Genomic DNA, 25245 nt, shown 5'->3' with positions numbered 1-25245 from the left:
ACAGGTCATGAGTTACTGAAGTATAATTCTGATTGTGTGTCTGCTTGCTTGAGTTTCACATGCCTCCCATCACACAAATTTTGTGGGTCCTTAACACCACAGATCGGTCTTACTTTCGTCAATCTCAACACACACAAGCACAGAGTGAGAGAGATCTCATTTAAGCCACTGACTATGAGAAAGGGGATTTTTCATGTGTGGTGTAATCTTAACAGGTTGTAAAGGCTACGGTTACACACTGCTCTTTTCATCCAACCCATGATGGTTTGCATTAACAGACAAGGCTGAACAGATTTAGCTTTCATCTTATAGATATGAGGATACAATATCTGCCTCATAGTGTGATAAGAGCATTGAGAGATAAAGAGAAAGAGTAGAAATGCTGATACTAATTCAAATTAATTCAGCAACAGCCAGCACATAACAGCATCGTGGACAGGCAGTGATGTAATCTCATATCCTGAGAAGGGGAGCTTGGGCATATGTCCTACAGTATGTCGCTCACAAATAAATCAACACACACAATCCTTCAACAAAGCCCATTACATCATTCACCATGACAAATGCTTTGGGCTAACTGGGTCCCTGTGAGACATGGCTTCGTCCTATGCCATGCTATGCCTGCAACACCAAGGGATCAGTTACCATTCAATCCCATCAGCCCCTGCATCAATCCCCCCCCTTCCCTCCCTCTCATTCCCAGAGCTGGCCCCCACTCCTTCCTTTACTCACTGTCATTCATACTGGCAGCATCTGTTTGAAGTGATTCAGTGATGAAAAAGGGGGATGGGGTGGTGAGGGTGTTTGTTACAGAGTGACATACTGTATTGATATCGGCGTATAGAGGATGAGTAAGTCCGTGCTGTGGAATCAATCTTATTATTAAGCTTGGATTTTTTTTTTCCATGCAGCCTTGACAAAATTGAGCACAGTGTATTTGAAATACAACACCATTTACTGAAATGTTTGCTTTAGTTGGACATTTTAATCTCTTTGAGGGGTAACTTTTATCCATAATACCTCACACTTCGATAAGCAAAGATGTGGCAGCAGGTTAACCCACCCAAATTCATATTTTTAAAGCTCCACTAGTGTTGTCAGAAATGCCAATTTATCGATACCTATCGATTTTGAGTATTTTAAATGGTTTCAACACTTGTTTTTTGCCCTTATTGATACACCAGTACCAACTGCTAACTCTTACTATTAATTGTTCTCTGATACAAACCAAGAAAAGGGAAATCATCATCGTCATGTTATGGCCTTGTTGTACTGATCCAATCTTGTAAAAGATTTTAACTTGTATGCCCTCAATGTAAATTTTTCTGTAGTAATAAAAATGGTATTGAAAATCATTATTTTTCAAGGTAGTGTATCGGACTTAGAAATTCCAGTATTGTGACAACACTAAGCTGCACTAATCAATATTTTTGTAATGAAGCTCAGCATAAGTTCGATCAGGAAGACTTTCTTTATGCTATATCCATTCACAATTCTCTCTCTATCCCACTCCCACCACTTCCACCAATCAGCTGACTATGGGTGTGCTCTCTCCCGGTTAGCCAATCAAACTTTGCCATGATCTCCTTCAGCCATTCATGTCACTGCTGGCAAACTTTAAAATCTGTTCTCCTCTCTGCTCCTGTCAGCTGCCATTTTAGGCTGAATTGCCTCATCCTCCTCCATCCAATTCACCTCCAGTCACCTTATCCAGAGCCCAGGTCTAGCTCATCAAAAGCCCAATTCCTCTTTACGTCCAGATCCTCAGCTCCCTCCATCTCATCTAATCACCACCATTACCACCACCAGTGTCTAGACTCCATAGGGGAGCTCCTGAATCTACTATGTCTTCATCACCCTCCTGATATAGATGACATCACGATGGGGTCTGATCGCCAAAGACTTCACATTTCTCATACTTATGTGCACATGTAAATAAATATTCTTTTCTCTCAAAACCAGTCTCTCCTGATTGAATTGACAATAGCTCAAATGACTATATGTAATGGACACTTGTAAAGACAACTGATAGTCACCTAACTCTGCAGCCCCCATTAACTCTTCAAGTGTTTTACAGTCTTTCAGCTAAATGTTTTGGTTTTACAGCTGGCAACTTACTGTGTTGGTCTGTTTCCATTCATCGCTTTACCACAAACGCGACTCCAAATTACTGCTAAGTTAAGCAACCTTCAGAACATTTATATAGCAGCAAACTGTTATTTACTGTACCAAGACATTGTGGATTAATGGTGTCCTGAGCAAAAATGAAGTCACGCTGCCTTCATGTGTGTTGTATCCCAGTGGCTAGGTAATCACTGCCACTCTGCGCTGATAACGCTGCCATCATGGATATTCTCTGAATATTGCAGTGCCACGGTGTATTTCAACACTAGTCTCATTTTTGTAGTTTTGAACATCAGTTATGGTGAAATAATCACTACAGTAATTGCTGATATCCTGGAACACGGCGTCATCGCCACAACAAGTCCAACAAAGTAAGAATCACGACCAGTCAAACGAACAAACAGGTTGTAAACAAGCTGTCAAACTGGTACATTAAGGTAACATTAGAATGTCAAGGTAGAAATAAATGCTTCTGAAAATATTCTTGAATATGGTTTTTGATGATCACTGACTGGAAGGTCATATTTATGACACTGCCAGCTATGACTGTGTATTTATTTTAAGCACCTAAATGGGAACTGGATCATAAACTATTGCTTCTCCACACTAGACTAATAATTTATGACAGGTAAGACTAGTAAAAGGGATGTTATTGCTCAGATCTCACAAAAAAAGAGGTGCTACTTATCAAGATATCACACCAATGTACACTCGAGTTCATTTATAGTTAAAGCTTACAGCCACTGCATCACATTAAAGCAGAGAGATCACAGCACTAACTCTGCCAAGGTTAGCAGTTCGATTACCATGGACGCTGAGAGTGCTGACTGCCTCCCTCATCCTTATTAGTGAACCTTTTTTTCCCAGAGCCAGCTCTCCCACCTCTTCATCCCTCCAACACACACTACACAACCCAAAACGAATGCTTTGAATGATTAAATCAATCTGAGCTCCAGTAATGCTAAGTGTTCTCTCTCTATTCTCTGCTACTCCTGCTTCCTCCCTCTTCCCCTCTCTCCTCCTTCCCTGTGGAGCTCCAGTAGCTGAGGCCTCCTGCCCGATCTGTGCGGCTGCTTGGCTTGGAGCTGCACGGTGAACACCCATCACCCATCCAACAGCACTCACCCGCAGGCCTGCAGTACAATCAAAGAGCTCGGCTGAAATGGAAGAAGAGGCTGTCTGCGGGAACGGCTCAATGGCTGGGGCTCTGATTTCCACACAGACACGGAGGAGATGCACATTTGGCTTGTGCAGATCGATCCACATCATTTCATGCCATGGTGGTGCCTGCAGGCTCCTGTGATGCTCTGTGGTAGTTCTGCCGCAGGATGGCTGCTGAAAAGCAGGAGTAATGCAAGCCTAACACCTCGACACAAATAGAGGGTCACACAGCAGCAGCTCGGCCAGGCCCTGACTGAATTCTAGTTTACAGTGGGGATACTAGCAGAATAAGAGGATTACAGTGTTTCCTGCAGATATGATGATGACATGTTAGTGCAGACAGCATGGCAACAACAGAGGCCATGAGAAGTGGGTACATACTTTTCAAAGTAGGGCATAAAAAAGCTTAGCTGAGAATTATCAGCCAATGAATTCAGGCTAATTACTGGATTCTATTGCTGAGTAGGCTTCATTTGTCCTATAGTCTCATATCACGTGTCTGCTTGGCAAATTCTTATTACGTTGTGAGTCTGTTGCATATACATTTATGCAATACATCTGGTTTGTTGGATGAAGGAGCCTCATACACACTGCAGCACTGCCCTCTATGCTGCAAAGCTCCGCAGCAGCCAGAATTCATTTCATCACAGCCACAGCATTGGGTGGCACGGAGACCCTCATTTGCAGTGCTCCTCCATGATACACAGATCTCTGCATCTGAGAAATCTACACTTCAAATAGAGGGAGAGATAGGAAGAGGGAAAACATGCTTTATTAATGAGCCAGCGCCCAAAAAAAGCACTTAAGAGAGGTTCGCAATTAAGCTGTCATAAACTCAAAATGAGTCACTTCCAATCACCCAAATCCCTTGTAATAGGATGGTATACTGCTCCTTTCCACGCTCTAGTCATTTCTCTTCTGGTCTGAGATGAATTTCTGCTGGAGGAGGCAGGAAAGATAGCTTGCATCCACCATCGCTTAGTCCCAGCTGGGCAAAGCTCCTGGCTTTCACCCTCCACAGAAGACCGCTGCAGCGCGAGCCCTGCACATCAAAAACTCTCCCACACATAAAGCCAGGCATTGATGAATACGCTGGCATCTCCTCCGCCACATTCATGTTCTGACAGTGTCCCTTTATATTTGCTGCCAGCTCTTAAGTAGGGGAGAAAAACATTTTCCTGTCTTTATTTGACAGCCTCTTCATGAGGCCATCTCGCATGACCTCCGCATAAATTAGCTGTCACGTCGCCGCATGGCCAGAGCGACAAACATGTAAATGGACGCACAGAATGCACACTCTTGTTATGCTTACTGTATTTGCAAGAATTACAAAACAACTCATCACTGATTTCTTAATTAATGTAAAGAAGGGATCACTTTTTCTAAGATGTCATTTGCAATTGTATCAAAGTAAAAGAGAAAAGCCATATTCAGGTACTCTTAATTCACTTTTTGTTCTGTTCTGGCTATTTCCTCAGTCCTCCTCCTTTATATCAACCTTGAGAAATAGTTTGGCATTTTGGGAAAAACACTGGTTTCCTGCAGAGCTTTAAAAGAAAAGATTGATACCGCTCTCATTTTTGTCCATTAAATAGTTGCAGCAAAGAGATGAGTAGCTTAGCTTAGCATAAAGCCTGGATGCAGGGGCAAAAAGCTAGCCTGGCTATGTCCAAAGGTAAATAAAAACAGGTGCAAACAAGACATAACATGTTTTTAGTGAGCTCTAACAGACAGATATGAGGGTATGTCATAAACAGGGTATTTGCAGTAAACATTAAGTTACAGCCAGCCAGGGAACAGTTAACTTAGCATAAAGACCGCTGCTTCCACATAACTGGGCCCATAGAGCAGGTGCACTAGAGACTTCCACCAGCCGAGCCGGCTACTTCAGGTTTAGTGCTTTGAAATGCTTTACTCTTGTGGTTCTTCTAGACTTCCCAAATGTTATTGGACTGAAGAGATTAAATCTTGTTAGCGGGTATTGTGACGCACAAAAATAAATAAATAAATAAATAAATAATTCCACTGAATGATGGATGAACAGATGTATCTTTAACAATGTAAGTCTATGGGAGAAAGTCTTTTTGGGCCCAATGGCTTCACGAGACAGACTTGGACATTGTAATTCCACTGTTTGGCCACTGTGAAAATTGGCTTCCAAGCCTGGTGCTTCCTGGGGGCTTGGTATCCAGGAAATGTTGGGGTTTTACTTTTGTACAGTGGAAGGAAGTGGAAACACACTGACATACAGTCATTGCTCCCAGCCAAGACAGAGTCCAACACATAACCCTTGGCAGAATAATAAGTTGTAGTTTTTACACTTTGTTTCTCCTTTATGCATCAAACAAACAAGCTATAACATGTGCAGACAGATATGAGAGTAGTATGAGAGAGGGATTGCTGAAACTGGCCTTGAAAGGACACAGAGAGGCATCCAGCAGCAGTTTTGGTCTATAGAGAGAGAGAAAAAATCTTTACGGGTGTAAATGTATGCACCTCATTAGAGATTTAGATACTGAAGTTCTTTCCTCTGCCTGCATTGATGTTTGCTCTCCTGCTGCGCTACCGCTGAGCTAAACTATTTAGTTTTCCTGAGCATTCACAGGAGGTTTAATTGAGGTTTGGAAGGTACGAGAGAATGCGTTTATCAATTTGGGGTATATTACTGAAAAATCATAGTGCAATTACGGCTTTAAGGGAATAATGAGTAGTGAGTAATGCCTTACTTTTAATGAGCTACAAAGACAGCAATTAAATTAAGACCCTTGTTGTCTCTGTAATAACCTAATGTTCATCACTCCCTGACATAGAGATTGTTTTGAATTCAAGTCTTGTTGATGATAGTCATTTCTCTGCTTATACACTGTGAAAGTCATGATATTACACTCCTTTTCTGACAGCTGTTGCATCGTGCGGAATCCAAAAGTACACAATTTACAGGAATGCTTTGACATTTAGGAAACACATTTATTTACTCTCTAGCTGAGAGTAAGATGAGAAGATTGATGCACTCTGAGAGAGAGTGGTATCAATCTTCTCATCTAACTCTGGGCAAGAAAGTGAATAAGTGTAGCAAAAAGTTGGATTCATAATGGTTATATAGAGGTGGTGATTTACCATATAACAAAAACCCAATTTATATATATCATATCATAACTAAACTAGTCATCGCAACCACCTCTTAGAGTTAAAATATAAACACTGTGGAGGAAAAATGGGACAAAATGCATTCAAGGGGATGGGGATGGATGGTCTAAGAGGGAGGTAATTGGCTCTGATAGCATAGTGCACCAAGGACAGGTCGACTGAGATTTGACCTTGGCTTTGACACGACTAAAATGCCAGATGGCCAACCTGTTCTGCTAGACTGCCTTTAACATGAGAGTTTTCTCAATTTATTTGTTCCTCTAAAAATCTTCATTGGAGGGTTTTTTGGCATAAAGTTGTCCTTTTCAGTGAAACAGACATCAAGCTGTTCTCTCCAGAGGCCTGGGCCTGTACTCAGTAGAAAGTTCAAGGGGACAGGGTTTTCCCACACTGCATCCCACTACAGACCATCCACCCATAATTCACATTTTGCTCCTTTTCTGAGTCCAATGAAGCCAGCAGCAAAAATGAAGAGGTCTCCACTATACAGCTGAGTGTAGGGATTCTGTCCATGAAAATCCCAGAATGCAGCTTTGGCAAAGTCCAATACCCATCAACAGTGATTCAAAACCTTTATGAAGTAGCCATAAATTGAAACGGGAACCAGTGAAAAACCATGTTAGATCCTCACCATGGGGACTCAGCACCCTAAGGATAGGCATAAGACTTCAGTGCATGGTTTGCCAGATGGGGGAAGGCAAAGACCTTGGCATGCTGACCCTAGTTTACAGAAACTCTCACTACAGATGCTGCAGAGCAATAGTTAAGTGTTGTACCATCTCATCAAGTTCCCCTAACCTTTCTTTGTGAAGCAATTACTTTCTTAAGCAAACAAATTACAGCTACTGTTCAGGTGCCTTATCCCCCCTTGAACCATCTAATGATGTGCCAACTTCATTTCACACTTCCAAGCTTCAGTGCAAACATCACATAGGAACAAAGGCACAAACAATCATTGACAAAGGCTGCAGGCAAATCAGTATGCAACTATAAAATATGTCAATCAATTCAAAACAGTTTATATTATTTTCTGTCATTGAGATATCATTGACCAACGTTTGGCACTAGTGCAGCAGACGCCACAATGGGGCATCAGAACAGCAGATTCCAATAAATCTACTTGAGCTTGTTAGAGCCTTAACAAGGTTGAAATCCAGTAACATATTACAGAATAATACATTTTACAAAATTTCAAGTGAGTCCTACTAATCACCAATGACTTAATGTTGATTCAATTTATCAAGTTACTGCCACATCACTTTTACAAAATGCAATCGTAATTTGCACCAAAAGTCATATATTAAAAAAATTCAGCTGCAGTGATTTGGGGCTTGCCATTTTGAGAGGGAAGATGATAAGGACGAAACTGAAAAAAAGAGAGTAGGAAGAGACTGAGACTTCTTGCACTAGACAACACAGAATTGTCTGTTATTTATTTTTTACAAAGACTGATTGCTTCATATGTGAAAAACTGATATCTAAAAATGCTCTTATTTCCATTGACTGCAAGGATAAAATCTAAAATACTGTCAGAAATTCAGTTTTTGAAATACAATTCTGAAATTTACCAAACTACACTTATCACTGGCATTAAAACATTGTCATATTTTTAATGAACATTGCACATTTGTTTAGCAACAATCTGCAGTAGCCTAATGTTACTCTAAAACATTTTGATGCACTGTGGGCTCAATTTATAGTTTAAAAAAGTCTTGCTGGATCATTTGTGGAGGACATTCTGAAAATGCAGTGTAGCAAGTTCAGTGTCAATTGAGCAAAACATGTGGGAGGAGACAGCCTTAATTAGTCTTACAGTTTTGAGAGGGACAGAGTGACGGACTTCATAATTCTTGCAACTTGTAGGATCTTAACGTTTCTGCTCGCTTGGGCTACGTTTTGGTGAAATTTGCAAAGTCATAGCATGCACCTGGTTTGTTATGTACTTTCAAAGATTTAAACATTAGACGGATGCGGATACGATCAAGACTATTAGCCCACAAAGCAAGGTGAGAAAGTCTGGCACAGGATTGGACCAATGTGCAAAGTTTTGTTTATTTCGATGCTTGGAAACGCTGATTTCCTTGTATGAAAAAGTCGAAGAAGAAAAAGAAGAACATTGGCAAAACCTAGAGGGACTGGAAGCTAATTGTGCATCTTCATATTACAAAGGCCATGCCATGGGGATAGATACATGCTGTGTTACAGTTGTTCTTTTAGATCTCACAGCTCAGCAACTATAATTAAAAGTGTGAAGAGCTCAATAAATAGTTTCCTGGTAACCGACAACAAAGCAAAACAAAACCTCTTTGCAGAGATGGTCAATCATCACTCATTGAGAAAATGTTAGCATCTTGGAGTTTTTCAGCAGGTAGGAAATGTTGTTCATCCCCAGTGTGTGACCTGGGCTGATCTGTGCTCCTGTGTGTATGCTGCACAGGACAGCTCCAGTGATTACAATTAAGCAGCTCTTATCCCTGGACATAATCAAGGCAGGCCAGAATGTAGAGGGCGGGGTTAATCCTCAAGACCCAAGTCTGGGAGTGGAGGAGGAGGGGACATGGTGGTGGGGGGTGCAGAGTATGATCAGACAGACAGATGAGCAGACATACAGGGTTCTGTTTGGTCACTCTCTCAAGTGGAAGCCATCAGATAAAGACCACATTACCATAGACTCAGTGAGAACAGACAACACAAGTCCGTGCTTTACAGAGAGAAAATACAGGTGTATAGCTATATCAATCAACTGAGGGAGAGAGGGGGGAGGAATACTCAGGAATACTCAGGGAAGGAATTCAATCAGCGCTCTATGTTAATGCAAAGCCTATGACACAGAGAGGGCGCAAGAAAGGGGAGTGGATTATCAGCGAGTCAGCATGTTACAAAGCTCAGGCCAGCTGATATTCTTATAACAAGGCAAGAACCCAACAATTGGGTAGGGAGATGATGCCACAAAAATCAGATTTAAAACCAATCTTGACACATGCGTCATTGTGTGTCTGTCAGCAGAGAGCTGTCTGCACTGACCCCGGCATTTAAGGACACAGAACAGCATCAGACAAAGGAAAAATTAAACCCACTGAGAATATGACTCATAGCGACAGCAAACAACTCTCGACTGAAAATATCTCCTCCGCTGCTATAAACAAAGTTGCAATGGGAGTAATGATGAATTTTTATTAATGAAGGACTAACCTTGATAAAGATGCATTCTGAATTATAAATTGGTGTTTTGCATTGACCAAGTTAAGCTAATAATGATACTGTAGTGCACATTGGTAATGGTGATACAGGCCAAGCAGAAAGAGGCATTCACTCTTCATTACACTCAGCTGCGACTGAAATATATGTAGGCAATATCACATAGCATTGCACATTATGAATCAAATCCTGGAGTCACACTTTCATATAAGTATTACAACGATGAATCTTTTGGCTTCGGCTCTTTTACCCAAACCCAAAGTTTTCCGTTCTAATAAAACAGTGCACTTATGCAAATAGCAGACAGAATAAAAAGATCCGAGCACTACATTATAGGCTGGAGCTGAGAAGCACAGGGCTTTATTTACTGCTAAGTAAGACAGTGTGGCCAAAACTGCGTACCTACTTCAGTCATGACTTGGCTTTTATTGTGTTCCTGTTACAGTGAAAAGAAAACTTGAAAAAGCTCAATGAAAAGAAAACAAGACATCATCCTTATTATACAGCATGAAACAGCCTCACCTGAACCATAAAGCCATTGGAGATGGTCCAGCTGCTGACCTTGTGTGTGGGGTTACACTTTCATTAGTGTTAGACAGATTTCCTGTCACATGACTCTAAGTAGCATTAACATAATGTTGTTTGTTAGCTACAAAGCAGCACAATATTCTTTATTCTAGTGTGTTGGATGTTAAAGAAACACTATTAGGGTTGTGCCAGTATAATTTTTAATGTGATATGACAAATTCATATCATGATACTCGCAATATTTCGATTTGTTGACATATTGATGTCATACTCTTACGCACGGCAACTACAAGCATGTCTGAAAGCAAAATTATTACCAACTCCACGGTGGTTCCGAAAAGAGCAGCAGCTTCAGTAGTGGTGAATAAACTGTGGTGTCGTTAGGCCTGGGCGTCCTGAATGTTTCATGAACAGCCCCAGAGTTCTCAGACTCTTTTAGCGACTTACTGCTCAGAGGGAACTCATTCAGCGGCTCCTCTGGCAGCAGCACAGCGTCTCTCCTTCTCCTCTCTCACCGTAACATGAGAGTCGGTGTTGTCAATTGATTTTGTCATAAACCTTTGCTAATGTAAACCTATGTGAAAAAACTACATATATGTGATAGTTATGGTAGCATAATAGCCTGTCACAGGTTACAGCGTGATGATTAGAGGAGAAATGGCAGAGCATAAAGGTCCAGGTGGAAAAAAAACAACCATTTCAATCATTTAAGATTTTAATAAAAGAGAAGGAAATCACCTGTTGATTTATATATATAGATCCTAGGTTACCTTTTTTGTATTTGGGAGCTGTTTAAATCTGTATTTGTGGTAGATTCTATTTTGCTGTACTATTAATATTGTATACAGAGTCTGAATCTCACTCTGTTACTGAGTTACCGTTGTTGTTTACAAACTAAAGAAATGAGATCATTTTGTTTAGTTTTTGCTGTAAAATTATATCACGTATTTTGTTGCAATTATATTGTCTTAAATTAACAATAAAATACAGTTTTACTAATTTGTCATATCTTCAAGAACATCGCAATCGCAAAAATACCCTGAAATATGGTGATATTATTTTAGGACCGTTATCGCCCACCTCTAAATGCTATGCTTAATTACCTGAAATACAACCTGGTGGTGGCCTATAAGTAACGTGCAGGTGATATTATCATGTTTGAGAAGCTAACGTTTATCTTAGTCCAATAAAACTGAATGAAGCAGTTCATATATGCTTTAAAATAAAACTGACAACATAAACACAAAATGTTGTCAGTGTTGTTGTCAACGTTTCTGCCTTAAAACCATATAAAACACAAAAATGTACATAATTTATAATTAAAAATGTATATAATTTCTTTCTGCTCAGGATAAGAAGCTTATGCTACTGTAAGTTCGGTGATAAAAGCAACATCACTATGTATCTACAATGAACTAATTTTTAACTGCATATTAGCTGCTACGCATTGGGTATGACCCTATTTACATCTTGCTAATGTTAAAATGCTAATATTAGCTAAAAATGTCTAAAAGATTGAAGACAAAGTTAAATGAATCAAGTATTTCCCCTTTGTGTGACTTTTTTTAAACACAGAATTACCATACCTGTTAACTTAATCAGTGCACAAACTGGAGTTCAATTAACCATGAAACTAGGTTTCTTTACTTTTGTGGCAGAAAAATAAACAATGGAGCTCATGCCTTGGGACTCTACTTTCTGTCTCACCAGGAAAAGCAAATACTTTTAAAAACTGAAATACATATGGGGCGTCGGTGGCTTAGTGGTAGAGCAGGCATCCCAAGTACACGACTGTTGCCGCACCGGCCTGGGTTCCACTCCAGCCTGTGGCCCCTTGCTGCATGTCACCCCCCCCCCCCCCCCCCCTTTCACACTCATCTGTCCTATCAATTAAAGGCTTAAAATGCCCCAAAAAATATCTTTGGAAAAAAACAAACTGAAATACATATGGGTATTTTGTACACATCATTGCAAAATCCCCCACTAAAGCAAAGATACACTGTCTCCCTTTTACAAAACTTCTAAATTTAACCCCTTGACAGTGGCAATCGATACAATTCTAACGCAGTTCTGTAGTCACGCTGTGTTGGCCCAGCCCAGACAAAGACATGAGTTATAGCCTTTGCAGGATGGGCGATGTAGAACAGGTGCCAAGACAACGCAGCAGTGCCAGGATGGGTGTCCGAGGGAATGGGGAGTGGGAAGGCCAGGAGGTTGGAGGTGCATGTTAATCACTTCAGGAGCAGGAGGCAGAGCTCTGCAGGTGTCTGTGCCACAAAGGGCCATTCACTCTGGGTCAGGGACTCGCTCTCCCCTGACCACTGGCTTTCACAGACCGCTTCAGTCAGCCCACAAAAGCCACAAAACACAGCTCATGCATGATATAACACAGCAGAAGAGCTCTGAATCACAATCATTCCAGTCCTCACATGCAGTAAATACACAGGTAAAAAGACTGTGAGTGTCATTTGAAATAATCCATGTGCACTATGATAATTTTCTTGATAATTACCACCCTGTGTGACTCAGTCAAGAAATACTGCATACATTTTGAACATGACTTCCACTTTATGCATTAGGCATATAACTTCATCAATACCATTTCTAACACCACTGCTGCTCTGTGACTCCCATGCACACTCAGTAATGAAATGCTACAGTGACCATGAAACTATAACGGCGTAGGTATAAGGCTAATATGATTAAAACAACACTGGCCCTAAATGTGGAGTAACTGGTTATGCTCATATGCAAAGGGCAATTTTAATAGGTCATTTATTTTCTATTGTAAGAATTGAAGTGCAGAGAGTGTGCTTGATTGACATCTCCCTGGCAGTTTTGTTACACTTGTCAGGGTGGGTGGGTGTATTAGCAGGGTCTTTTACTGAAATGGGAAAGTAGATTTTCAGGATCAGGCACACATTTAATGTCATAGCACAGCTGTAATCAATAACAGCAACAAGGGCTGCACTCAGTTTAACTTAACCTGTCCATGGTCAGACTATTATGCATGTTGGCTCACTGACCTGCACAATACTGCTGATACAGTTCTATGAGGCAAATTTTCTTTTCCAAGGCATGACGTGCTAGTACTTGTTGCCTCTGTCTGTTGGGTTAATTAAGTTTAGGCAGGAGGAGTGAGGGTATGGTCACAAATTAGCAACTGCAGACAACTGACCATCACCCTCTGAAGCAATGGAAAGTGTTCGCTAACTTGCTAGTTATTGGTACATTTACCATTTTCTTACATCCCATGTCTACCTTCCGGCAAACTGCTAGCCAGGCAGCATCTCTCACATGGGGCAGTTTGTATTTTTCAGGGCTAATATCATACAATATCAGCTGGTTAAACCTGGCAACAATCAGTGTCTCTCCCACCCATACTCCTTTGCTACTGGTTGAAGATGTGACTTTAAATTTCACCAAAGTTGAACCCCACACCATGTAAAGATTTGAACTGACTTTGCCACTGGAAGTTCATTTTTATTTGCCCCTCTGCTCACGCTGAATGGAAGTGGATGGGAGGTGAATATTCATCAGTATTCATTTGGCTTATGCATGACCGTGCCCTGGGAATGGTTAAGGATAGGTACGAATCTCAGGGTGAGCCAATCAGAGGCAGAGTAAGGCAGAGTAGGGCTGGTCATGCCTTCACCATCCTAGAAAAAAAATAAATTCGCCAATGGGACAATGGAGCCATTAATGGTAAATAAAAACTAAAAAAAAAAAAAAAAAAAAAAAAAGCATTAATTTTGCCTTTTTAATTAATCGGAAAATATCGTAAAATATATTTGGAGTGATTTAGTTACATTAATATGTAAATGTGAGTCAAAACAAACTTTTTGCTGTTTGGTGTTTTTGCCATTTAAATTCCCTGTTCCTGCATACTGCATGGGGATAGGGCCATAAATTAAGTTTTTAAAACCTTTAATTTATGTGAAAAGTGTTCCATCCAATAATAGAAAAAAATTAAAAAGACAAAATACACAAGTGCAACTAATAGGGCCCCTGAAGGGAGAACATTCCCCTGTTGCTACTGCTGGTGAGCTTTGTGGTGCAATTAAAACGGCTGGCTGGGTCAAGCATTAAATACTTGGGTAAAGAAAATAAAACAGCCAAAGAAGTTGAAAGGATATTTTACTGTGTTTTATGTATTTACTTCTCTGCTATGACAAATTAGCACCTGGAGATGATACCTTTCATGTTGTCAGACAGCCTCGTTGTTCAGACAATATGAAAAAAAGATAATCTAATAAAAAACATTCAGATGATTCTGAGAGGAAATGTTTTGTTCATTCAAACATTTTAGTGGATTCAGCTTTTATTAAAGGTCATAATAACTGCTTGAATTGGTGCTCAATGACACCCACTGCCTTGAAGGTCTAGGCTCAGTAGACCAAGTATTTGTTAGGAATACTCATTGTCTGGTTGTACTCAATCCCTGGATGTTTCTTCCCTTAAAATACCCATGGTCTATTGCGATGCATTGCAACTGTTATTGCAGTGTGTTGCAAAACCAATTAATGCACAAAGACTTTATTTCTACTGTTTACTACTCTCCTTTTTCAAGTGCCACAAGGACTACTGGAGTAAATAACAATAAATAAATAAATGGTTATTGGCTGTTTTGACAGAAATATTTTTATCAGTGTACAGAAACATGGGACTGTGAACAATCCAAGACCTTTATACCCCTCATCACATAAAACAACATTCTTGTTAACTTCTTTTTCTTGCATACTTGGTGCATAATCATGCCCCTGTGAGACAGTGAGAGAAACTTTTCACACAGGCGTGAGAGCATAGGGCAGTCAGAAACCGCAGACCCTCACAGATTCTGAGGTATTCATTATATTGCCTCTGTAAGACGAGGCCATTATACAGAACTAGAAACACCTGTGGCAGCAGACAACACCTCCATCTCTCCCACTAGCAGGATGATTCATTTTAAAGGAGAGCTGAGTAAAATATTAGACAAGCTCCTCATTATCTCACATTAGTTAATGTATGCAAATGTTGTGATGACTCCATAAAAGCACTTAAAATAGATTTCTGACTGAAGGTGGTTTAGGAGCATGACTATTAATTTAGTTGCTGCAGGAGCACTAAAATATGATAACTAATCTGCAATCCATTTGTGACACACCTGTCCAATTGTTACCCCAGTATAGGTTCCAGCTTCCACAGCCCTGAACACTATAGGCAAGAAAACGGATGGATTGATGGCGTCAAATACTGTTTTTCAGACCAGGAATAAAATTCAATAGTGCCATGGCAAGTCAGTCCCTGCAGACCTGAGACAAATGCAGGATCTGACAGTAACTAGTTTCTACATTTATGTCCAAATAGTCAACATGCTGCAGGGCTGACAGGGCATCATACTTCCTAATAAATAAATGCGGCAGAGCATGAACTGCTCTTGAGATTAAAGCTGACCTGAGGTCTTGTCAAGTCCATTAGATAAATCACATTTCAACCTTTAAGATCATCAAGTGGTAATACACGATATGCTGGGTACAAAAAGCTATACTTTTTAGGTTCTCCACAGTAAAAAAAACAAAAACAACATAACACTTTACAATAATAGCAACAGTGCTTGCCACCATATACATCTATGTTTGGCTTGTTAACTGGTGATGATGGTAGTGAATTTTAACAACTTTGCTTTTTTTTGGCCTCGGGAAAAACAGAATATATAATAGAGAACAAGACGAAGTTGCTGTGTTTTGTCAGCATACAGGAAAGTGTGTGATAACTTTCCCAGGAAACAAATAAAATAGGATTTTTTACCATTAGCATTCACAGGAAGTCTTCTTGTTTTCCCCCGGTTACGGAGCATTTTTCGCTTTTCAGCACAGTCACAGGTGGTGTGGAAATTCTGGTCCTGTCCAGAGACTGCTCTGTGTTTGAGTTGCAAATATTTTGTGCTCCAAATGAGCTACTTCCTGATTACCAATGAGCCCAAAATGTATTCTGTGAGAATCAGGATGTGCTGACATAGAAACATCTGAGGAGACCTTTGCAAATATGACTGATATGAACTCATTCACACCTAGGCCTAGCAAACGGCTGCAGGTAAGGATTCAATCTGTAATAACAGACTGAATTTGTAATGTACTGGTCTATGCTGACACTGTAGAGTACAACACTGCGCACCGAGTTCAGTAACATATACTGCATTGTAGCATGCATGATTAAACAACACCTAATCATTCTATAAGCTGCTGATGTAATTTGGCATTGGTTAAAAACCATCCAGGGCAATTAAATAATTTAAAAAAGGAAGGAATGTGACATTACTATTGCACTGTGATTCTCATTGTGTCTGACAACAGCCCAATTGCCAGAAGAAAATGTTGACACTATACATTTCTGCAAACCATGGATACAGTTACATTTGTATATACATATCATATTGACGTTTCTAAAGTGACGTAGCTCTGATTACATGTATATGAGCTGACTTTGTCATAAGGAGGTAGGGGATGGAGGATGTCGTGACATCTAGGTGAGACAGCTGCCTACTGTTACAGACCAACAAACAACAAAACTTGCGGCATTTCTAGCAGCGACTGTGCCAACAAGCAGCACTTCCAGCGGTGATTGTTGTCAACAAAAGCGAGTGTTTTTTGGCCAGCCACAGATGGCATTTCCAGATACGACTGTGCCACCAAAAGCAGCTGTTTTCAGCAAGAAATCTGCAGCAGTTCAAGCAGTGATTTTGCCATCAAAAGTGAGTTTTTACTGAGACATCGGCAGCACTTTCAGCAGTGCTTGTGCCACATAAAGCTGGAAGACATTGGTGTGTCATTTCCAGTGGTGATTATGCCACCAAAAGAAGGTATTCTAAGCCAAACATGATCTTTTCCCAACCATAACCAAGTGTCTTTTTGTGCCTAAACATAACTGCATGTTAACCACAGTGTTGTTGAAACATAAAAAAAATATAGTTTTTCAATATATCCACTAATAAGGTACAACATTTACATATCCGTGGTTTATAGAAATGTACAATGCCTACATTTATTGTGGTGATTGGGTTGCACACATTATCTGACGAACCTAATTGCCCCAAAATCTCAGGTCCACATGCGATGAGTGCAAAACTGAAATGTTTAAATCTTTAAGAGAGAACTGATCAAAAATAGGTTTTGCAGTGATGATTTACCTTATATATATATATATATATATATATATATATATATATATATATATATATATATATATATATATATATGTATGTATGTATGTATGTATGTATATATTTTGTGAATGTCCTTGAGCAGGGGTGTTGTAGTGCTGTGGTAAAGTGGGACTGATTACAGAGGCCCAGATGGAAGGTGGGCCCTTGAAAAGCCTGGAATTAAAAGTTTGGTTTTGTTTGCAATTTTTTATTTCTAATCAGTGCCATCACTGACATTAGAATTGTCTGAATAAATCACTTAAAAGGCTTAATTTTGTATAAAAAAAATAGTGGAAGCTCTCTGAGTCCCCTCTCACTACGTAAAGATTCAAAATGGTTTAGTCTGCTGCTGCACTAGGATTCATCTCTAAGCACAGTTAGAGTGACTGATTATGATGTTGGAGCACCAACCTACACTGTCATGTCTGTTCCTAAGAAAGGGAAATAAGGGGTTTTTTAGGAAAGAAAGAAAGAAAGAAAGAAAGAAAGAAAGAAAGAAAGAAAGAAAGAAAAGAAATTTACTTGGATCAAAAGTGGAAGGACAGGAGGCCCACAGATAATGCTTATGCATAGGGCCCAAAATTTGCTGTTACGCCCCTGTCCCTGAGTGAGTTGGCCAGAGAAATCTGGAGCACCTGGCCTCAGTGCTCACAAGTGATTAGTATGGATCTGTCTCTTTTCCTGCACCTGCAACCCTTTTTCTGGTTTTGCTTAGCTTGTTGTTCCATACTCCACAACACTGTCCGCAGACACAGACAGTTATGCTATACTAACAGCTAACACACCTTGTATATTTAATTTCATGTAAAATATCATTCAAAGGTTGCCATTGTGTGTCCATGTCCCACATTGGCCCTACAGGCCAAAAGGGTTATCACAGTATGTGAATAAGAGAAGAGATGAAGTACCATTATAAAATTGTCATTTGAGTCCACCATCTTCACTACACAGTAGATTATGGCAACTGGGTGCAAACCTGCCATATTCACTAATACATGGACCAATGTTCTCATTAATAATCTGCAAACCATGCCAAGTCTCCTTTAAAAATGTATCTCGATATATTTAAATCAACATTACTCAAGTCACGATGTTGAGGCTGTATGCTATAGCTGGTCAATTACCCTGTATGCGCCATTCTTCAGTATATTTGCCACATCATCAAGCACTAAATTAAACCCAGCTGAGAGCTGAGAATCTTCCTACAGCACGGTATGAGTGCAGTATTGCAAAAGTTTTGTATGGTGGACATACAAACTCTAGAAAAAGTTACTGCAAATTAACTGCACATGTCCACAGTTAATTGCTGTAACTGCATCCAACCAGAGACCATTAGTGCTAGCTGGGTGTGAAAGAGCTGACCAGACCCAATCAAAGTCTACTGAGAACTTCATTTGAAGCGTCTTGATGGCCTGAGCTCAGATCGTTGTTTTGAAGCGTTCAGTCATTCTGGCGGTTATTCACGTGGGACATGAACACAGCACCATTAACCCAACAACGCCATCAGTCCAGCCACTGACACCAGCAGCCGGCCCATCTCCAAATAAGGTAATTAGATGTGAAAACCCGGAAGACTCTCCATGGTAACTCACTCACAAACAGGAGGGGCGAAACAATGGACGAGTAAGGATGAGATGATTGACAGCTCGTTGCAGCTCGCGCTCGCTGCCTTTGACTGCATCCACTGGCGATAAGAGCTCACAACAACACACGTATACACAAAAAACATTACGTTATATACACGTTAATGATACAATAAGCTATTCAGCTTCATCAAATATATTTCCCAACGCCGTATTTCATTAACACACCGACTATTTAACAAAAGCGTGATAAATCTTTTCCAACACACCGGGTACGTGTAACCTAATCAATATGCCTCATCAGCGCACCTGCTCACTCACCCGAAAGGAAACCCACGGCTTATTTCCAGCTTTCCGAATGTCACTTTACATTGTTGTTTCATTATTGTTGTCATATTATTGTCACACCCTCCTCCTGAGTTGTTATGGCATGGCACAGGCTAAAACTTGGCGTTGCAAGATAATCACCACATGGATTTGTGCGAGGCAGCAAGAAGCCGTAGTGATGTTACCTCAGTTTCTCCTGTTCATCCTTGTTCCTGAACGCGAGGAGACTCTCCGGTGTGATGTGCAGTAGTCCGAGCCTCGGCTGTATCTAATCTGTATGCAACTTGGCTGCTGCAGGGACACACTACTGTTACAACCTTACAAATCTCTAATTGTAGCCTAGTTGTCAGGTCGCTGCACGCGCGTCCTCTCGGTCACGCGCCTCATACAAATAAAAAAACGCAGCAGGCCTATCCTAACTGATGTAAAAGTTACTTCTTGTACTCAAAGCGACTATCGTTAATTATTACTAATTAGTGACTGCGACGTTGTGTTGTGTGAAAGGCAGGACAGCCTCTATCCTATCCCTCTCGTCCACTACAGTGCGGGATGATGCTGTCGGTCACAGCAAGTGTCTCCGCCCCATCATCACTCACGCAGTATTGGAGGAAATTTGTGGTTGATTTTTTTTTAGGATTTATCAGCAGAATTATTGCGCAATTCAGTCTTGTTATCACTTTAAATTGTTCTTATTTAATTTAAGTATTCAGTGCGACAGCTTGCTACAAAGATTATTCCGTTAACTCACCCATTAAATGCCAAAAAACACAGAATGTTAGATAGTCACTCATATGAATCAGTTTTATTTCATTTCATCATATGTTAGCATCTGTTAGGTCTCCTATTTCTGTGGATTCGATTCTCTATTGTTATATTTACTAGCACTGTGGCATTATCAAGTTCGCACAAATACAGAGAAAGCATCTAGTGAATATTTTTCAAAGTAAAAGTTATCAAAGCCATTCAAACACCGGAGTAAAACACTACAATATAGGCCTAGTAGTGTATGTATGTGCAGAAGAAATAGCAAATTTAAGACAGTGGGCAATCTTCCGAGTTGTATGCCGTGTGTTAAGCATTAGAATAATCATTTATTTATTAAATAGTGTTTTTAAAATGTCACCCAAAATTAATATTTTGAAAAACAAACAAACTGTGAAATGAAAAAAAAAGCCCAGTTTTAATCCTGTGTCTCGGAATTAACTGATTATTTATTTTCTGTTACATGCCAATAATACGACAAACATAGCTGTATCAGAGTTGACCAAAGTACGTATGTAATACTAAAGCTTTTATTTTGAACTCACCGGAAAAGTAAGTATTACTGTTTGCAGTTAGCTTCTGATTGGTAGATTATTCGTAAACTGACCAATCACAGCGAACTTCAGGGCCTCGTTAGGAGTGCACTCGTTTTATGCACTTGTAGTGCCGAGGTGGGAGGGTTACTGAAAAACACACGGAGAATAAATACTTACGCCCGCTGAAGAAGCTCACGAGATGACCTGAGATACAAATGGAAGCTACCCAATGTGAACACTTCCTTTTAGTTGACAACAGCGAGTGTAAAGAGGCAGTGAGTACAACTAGCAAAAATACTACACAGCAGGAAACTGTACACAAGACAACGGGTAAACATTTAGCTTAGCAACTCTTACCTGAAGTCGAATGTGTCGTGCATAACCAAGGTTAGGTAGGTAGCGAAAATTTGCTTGGTTTTTCATCTTTACGTTATTGACTGTAGAAATGCTAATGTTAGCTAACGTTAGTTATTGCTGGGGCTATGAAGTTGTGCCGGAACTAGTTTGCTGATAACGGTGGAACTAATGTTAGCCATACATTACAATGTTATCAACCACTGGTTGGTCTGCAAGGCAGGACTTATTTGTTACCAAACATATAACCTACATAACAGACAATGGCTACGCTATTTGGGTAGCTCATTGAAGTAGGACTCTAGAAAGTATAAATAGATTGCCACAGTGTTACTCACTGGTTAAACGCAGTGCTATTATACCGTTAACATTATTGAATGGGCTAGCGGCTTGCTATGTACAGTAGTAGCAGGTGATTATACTACCCCACCTTAAACATCATTGAATGACATTGTGAATCCTGGATGAGCCTCTGAACTTCTGTTACTTAATTGCTACCTTTGCACTCATTACAGTTAAGAGATTGATAAAGATAACAACCTTTGTGATATTATGTTTAACACTTTCTATTCTGAACATGGGTAGTGTTCACAGGAGTACACACAGCATGCACTCTGGATGGTCCATTTCATTGTCCTGCAGCCACGTACACTGTGTAAGTATTGAAATAATCAGTATTAAGTAAATATGTATTCTGATAAGTGCATTGTCAAGATACAGAACATGTCTGAACACATACAGTTGAGAAGCTGCTGTTATCTCAATCAGTATGTTATTGCAAAATTGCAACACACCTAACTGAGTTCAACAACACTTGTTTCACAACAGATGTCTTATTTCAACAACCACCACACCTCACATCCATGTTCTCACACACCACCACTAAATATATGTGCTCACTAGTTTCTGTTTTTTGTTTTCTCTTTGTCAGATATGACTAAGATTTGAAGGCAGATGTGGATTCAGTGAAACTTTGTCATCAATCCCCCAGTCCATCCATGTGTATAATTTTCTTCAAGTTTGACCCCGCCCTCGTCCAAAAATGCCTACAGGTGAGCAAATAAACTGATACAGCCATGCAGTACAGGATGGAGAATTCTAAAAGAAAGGACTTGCAGGAAACATGAATCTTGGAAAACAATGTTGTGAGTCTTTCTTTTTAAGAAAATATGCAATAGACTGTTTTTGGGAGGTGTGTGTAAAAATTATGTATGACATATCTTTTGAATGCAGCCATTTAAAACCTAAGTGCTGGGTTTCGAACATTTCACTCCGTTTGCATCATATGGCTTTAATAAAACGTTGCAGCATGCAGCTACAGAATATATAGATAGGGTTTTCTTTAAATAAATATAAGGTGGGAAAACCTTTCAGGTGTCAAGTCTTGACATCACTGCTGTCATACTTTGACACAGCTGCAATGTTTCTTATTTCATCTTGTTCAAGGATTGTGTAGTGTGCCACTAGGAGATTGGAGCAGAGGTGCAAACACACATAAACAGCAACATAGTAACAAAGGAGTTAAGGGAAGGAATTCTCCTTTCTGTTTTATCATCTATTTTGTTTTAGATATGTGTAGCTGAGGGACATCTGATTTTGGAGATGTCAGTCTTTGACATATTGACAACGACATATTCTACACTTACTTGCTATAGAAAATATATCACATGCTATTTTGCTCAGATCTGTCATTTTAAGGTAAAATGCAACGATTACAGGATTAGCTGCCAGATACTAAATTTATCACCAACTAATTTGAAAATCAATAAATCAATTTTAATAATTAGTTTAGGGGGAAAAAATAGTCAGAATTGTCTGTGCATCTAAAATGAGAATAGTTTCTAGTTTCTTTACTTCTTTATAACAGTACATTAAACATCTTTGGGTTGTGAACAAAACAAGACATGATTTGAGGACATCATCTAGGGCTTTGGGAAACACCAATATTTTTACGGACATTTTTCCCCATTTCTGACATATTATGGACTAAATAACTAATCGATTAATCAAGAAAATAATCAACAATGAAAATTGCAGCTATTTTTAAAGCACTGAGTGAATCTTTGTCCACCCTCAATGCTCCCCACTTAGCAGTAAATGCTAACTTTTTTCAGTGGGCAGCACAGACCAGCGCACTGTGCAGTCAATGTGAGTTACAGGGTGATGTGGAGTCCAGCGCATTATAATCCCCTGAGCTTGAGAGTGAACTCTCTACCTGGCCATAGTCCATCTCTGTCCTTCCTCTGGGAGTCTGACCCCGCCTAAGGAGATCACAGCAGAGGTGTGGTATGAGTACTGACTCAGACCTGAACCTGGGGAAAGGTGAAACGTACTGTGTCCTAATGTGGTTACATCAGTGCTATATATAGACCACTAGTTGCAGAAGTAGGTTTCATTTGCTGCAGTGATGTGTAAATCAAAAGGAATGTTCAGCATACTTAGACTAAATTGGGTTCAAGGCAAGATTAAAGTTTCATTAGGAATAATTATAACACTCTCACAGCACAAAATGACAGGAGTATACCAACGGGGGTTAAATGGGTTCAAGTTCAGCACAAATGACTCAATGATTACCCACATGCTGAGATTTCTAAATTTCGAAACTCGATTTCTAGCCTGCACTGTTTGTGTTTCAACTTTGTTAGCTGCTCAGAATGAAAGCAGAGCTGCAATCAACCAACCAGGACAGTAAAGTGATTTTGACCTGTAATTATAGCTCTTCCTCAGGCTAGTCAATGCCATTTAAATATCAGCAGCTTCACTCGCAGTCCCTAGAGGCTACTGTGTTCATTGCACCCAAAAAGATGAAAGTGATTGACTAATCAAACAGCAAAAATAGATTATCTCCTCAGGAGTATGATGTTACTTGTGGCAATCTGCCAATTAAATTCTGATATGCTGTAAGCAAGTTGACATTTTGACCCAATGCTGGCTTCAGAGGAAAGCTCATGGAGTGTCCAAAGCCTGTGAAGCTGATCCTCTTTGGACCATGAATATGCTCGTGATATATATCATGGCAGCCTGCCAGTCAGATTTTAATTTTTAGCCACGTGTGGCTATAAGGATGTTGGTGTGTCAGTTGGTCAGTGGTCAGAGTATCACAAAGCATCCCTCAAAGGGATGTACAAATAATAATTTCAGTTCAATATTACATTAAATTTTTTATATTAAGTCCAGACTGAAATAACTCAGCAGCTGCTGGATGGATTGCCATCAGATTTTGTACAGACATTCATGTTCCCCAGAGAATGAATTACTGACTTTTCTGATCCCATGACCTTTCCTCTAGTGCCACCATGAGGTTGTCTTTTTTTTTTCTTTTTTTTTTTTCTTTGCACTGACCTGCCCTGACTACCACCAGGTGAATTGCCATGGAATGTGGTACAGATATTCAGGGTTCTTAGCGGATGAGTCTTAATGACTTTTGTCACTTCCTGACCTTTCTTGTAGCACCACCAGCAGACTTGAGTTAGATCTCAACATCTACTAATGGTTGCTCTTGAGCAAACGTCACATAGTTAGTAAAATTGAATTAGTGAATTTATTTGGTCATTTACAACTTGTAGAGTTTGAGTACACAAACAATAACTCATACACAAAATTTATACATTGAATAAAACAATAGTTAATTTCCTTTCAGTACTGAAAACCAAAACATAAATATCTACAAATGCACTGACCGAAGAGGTATAGGCTGAAGCCTTAGCTTATTTTGCCTACCCTTCTTACATTAATAAGGTTTTGTCAGCTCCCTTTGAAAAAAGATAAAAAGAATGAAAGAAACGAAACAAAATGTGTGTATTGTGTACACAGAAGGTCCCAATGCAGTTGGTGAGTGGTGTGAATATTAATAGTGTTCATAATTCTGTTTTGTATTTACTAATAATATTATTTTTAAATATCTTTTTAAATCTATTAAGCGTATTGCATAATTTTATTTCTATTTCTAAATAATTCCAGAAGTTTACAGTTTCTCTGGGCACAATGAATATATACATCAAATTTAATAGAATTCCAGCACGTTTTCAAAATACCTTGTATCTAAGCAAATAGTTCATCAAGTAGAAATTAAAGTTGACCTTAATGCAAGATGAAAGGTCAAGGGCTTAAAAAACTATACAGAATGATCCCATGGGAATTATGAATATATAATTCCACAGTAAACATAAATTAGCTGAGGCCAAGTCCACAGACCACCGTGTTTACTGAATGTAAAATGAACCATAGTTCAGTATTTATGAAGAGCTTTGATTCTTCTCTGCTTCTCACCATCCCTCCTACATGATGCAGCTGTCTGTTACTGTGATCAGAGCTGCTCACATGTGATTTTCCCCTCCGGATC

General features: G+C 39.7%; 1 long non-coding RNA gene across 1 annotated transcript; it reads left to right on the top strand.

The window, feature by feature from the left end:
- Positions 1-20771: 20771 nt before the first annotated feature.
- On the top strand, positions 20772-21931 carry LOC125881029 (uncharacterized). Its single transcript, XR_007448181.1, has 3 exons — positions 20772-20941; positions 21489-21558; positions 21835-21931. It is a non-coding gene; the product is annotated as an uncharacterized LOC125881029 (long non-coding RNA).
- Positions 21932-25245: the final 3314 nt, after the last annotated feature.

Source organism: Epinephelus fuscoguttatus, linkage group LG20 (assembly GCF_011397635.1).
Source record: "Epinephelus fuscoguttatus linkage group LG20, E.fuscoguttatus.final_Chr_v1".
NCBI classification, from domain to species: domain Eukaryota; kingdom Metazoa; phylum Chordata; class Actinopteri; order Perciformes; family Serranidae; genus Epinephelus; species Epinephelus fuscoguttatus.
This window is presented reverse-complemented; position numbering and strand designations above follow the sequence as displayed.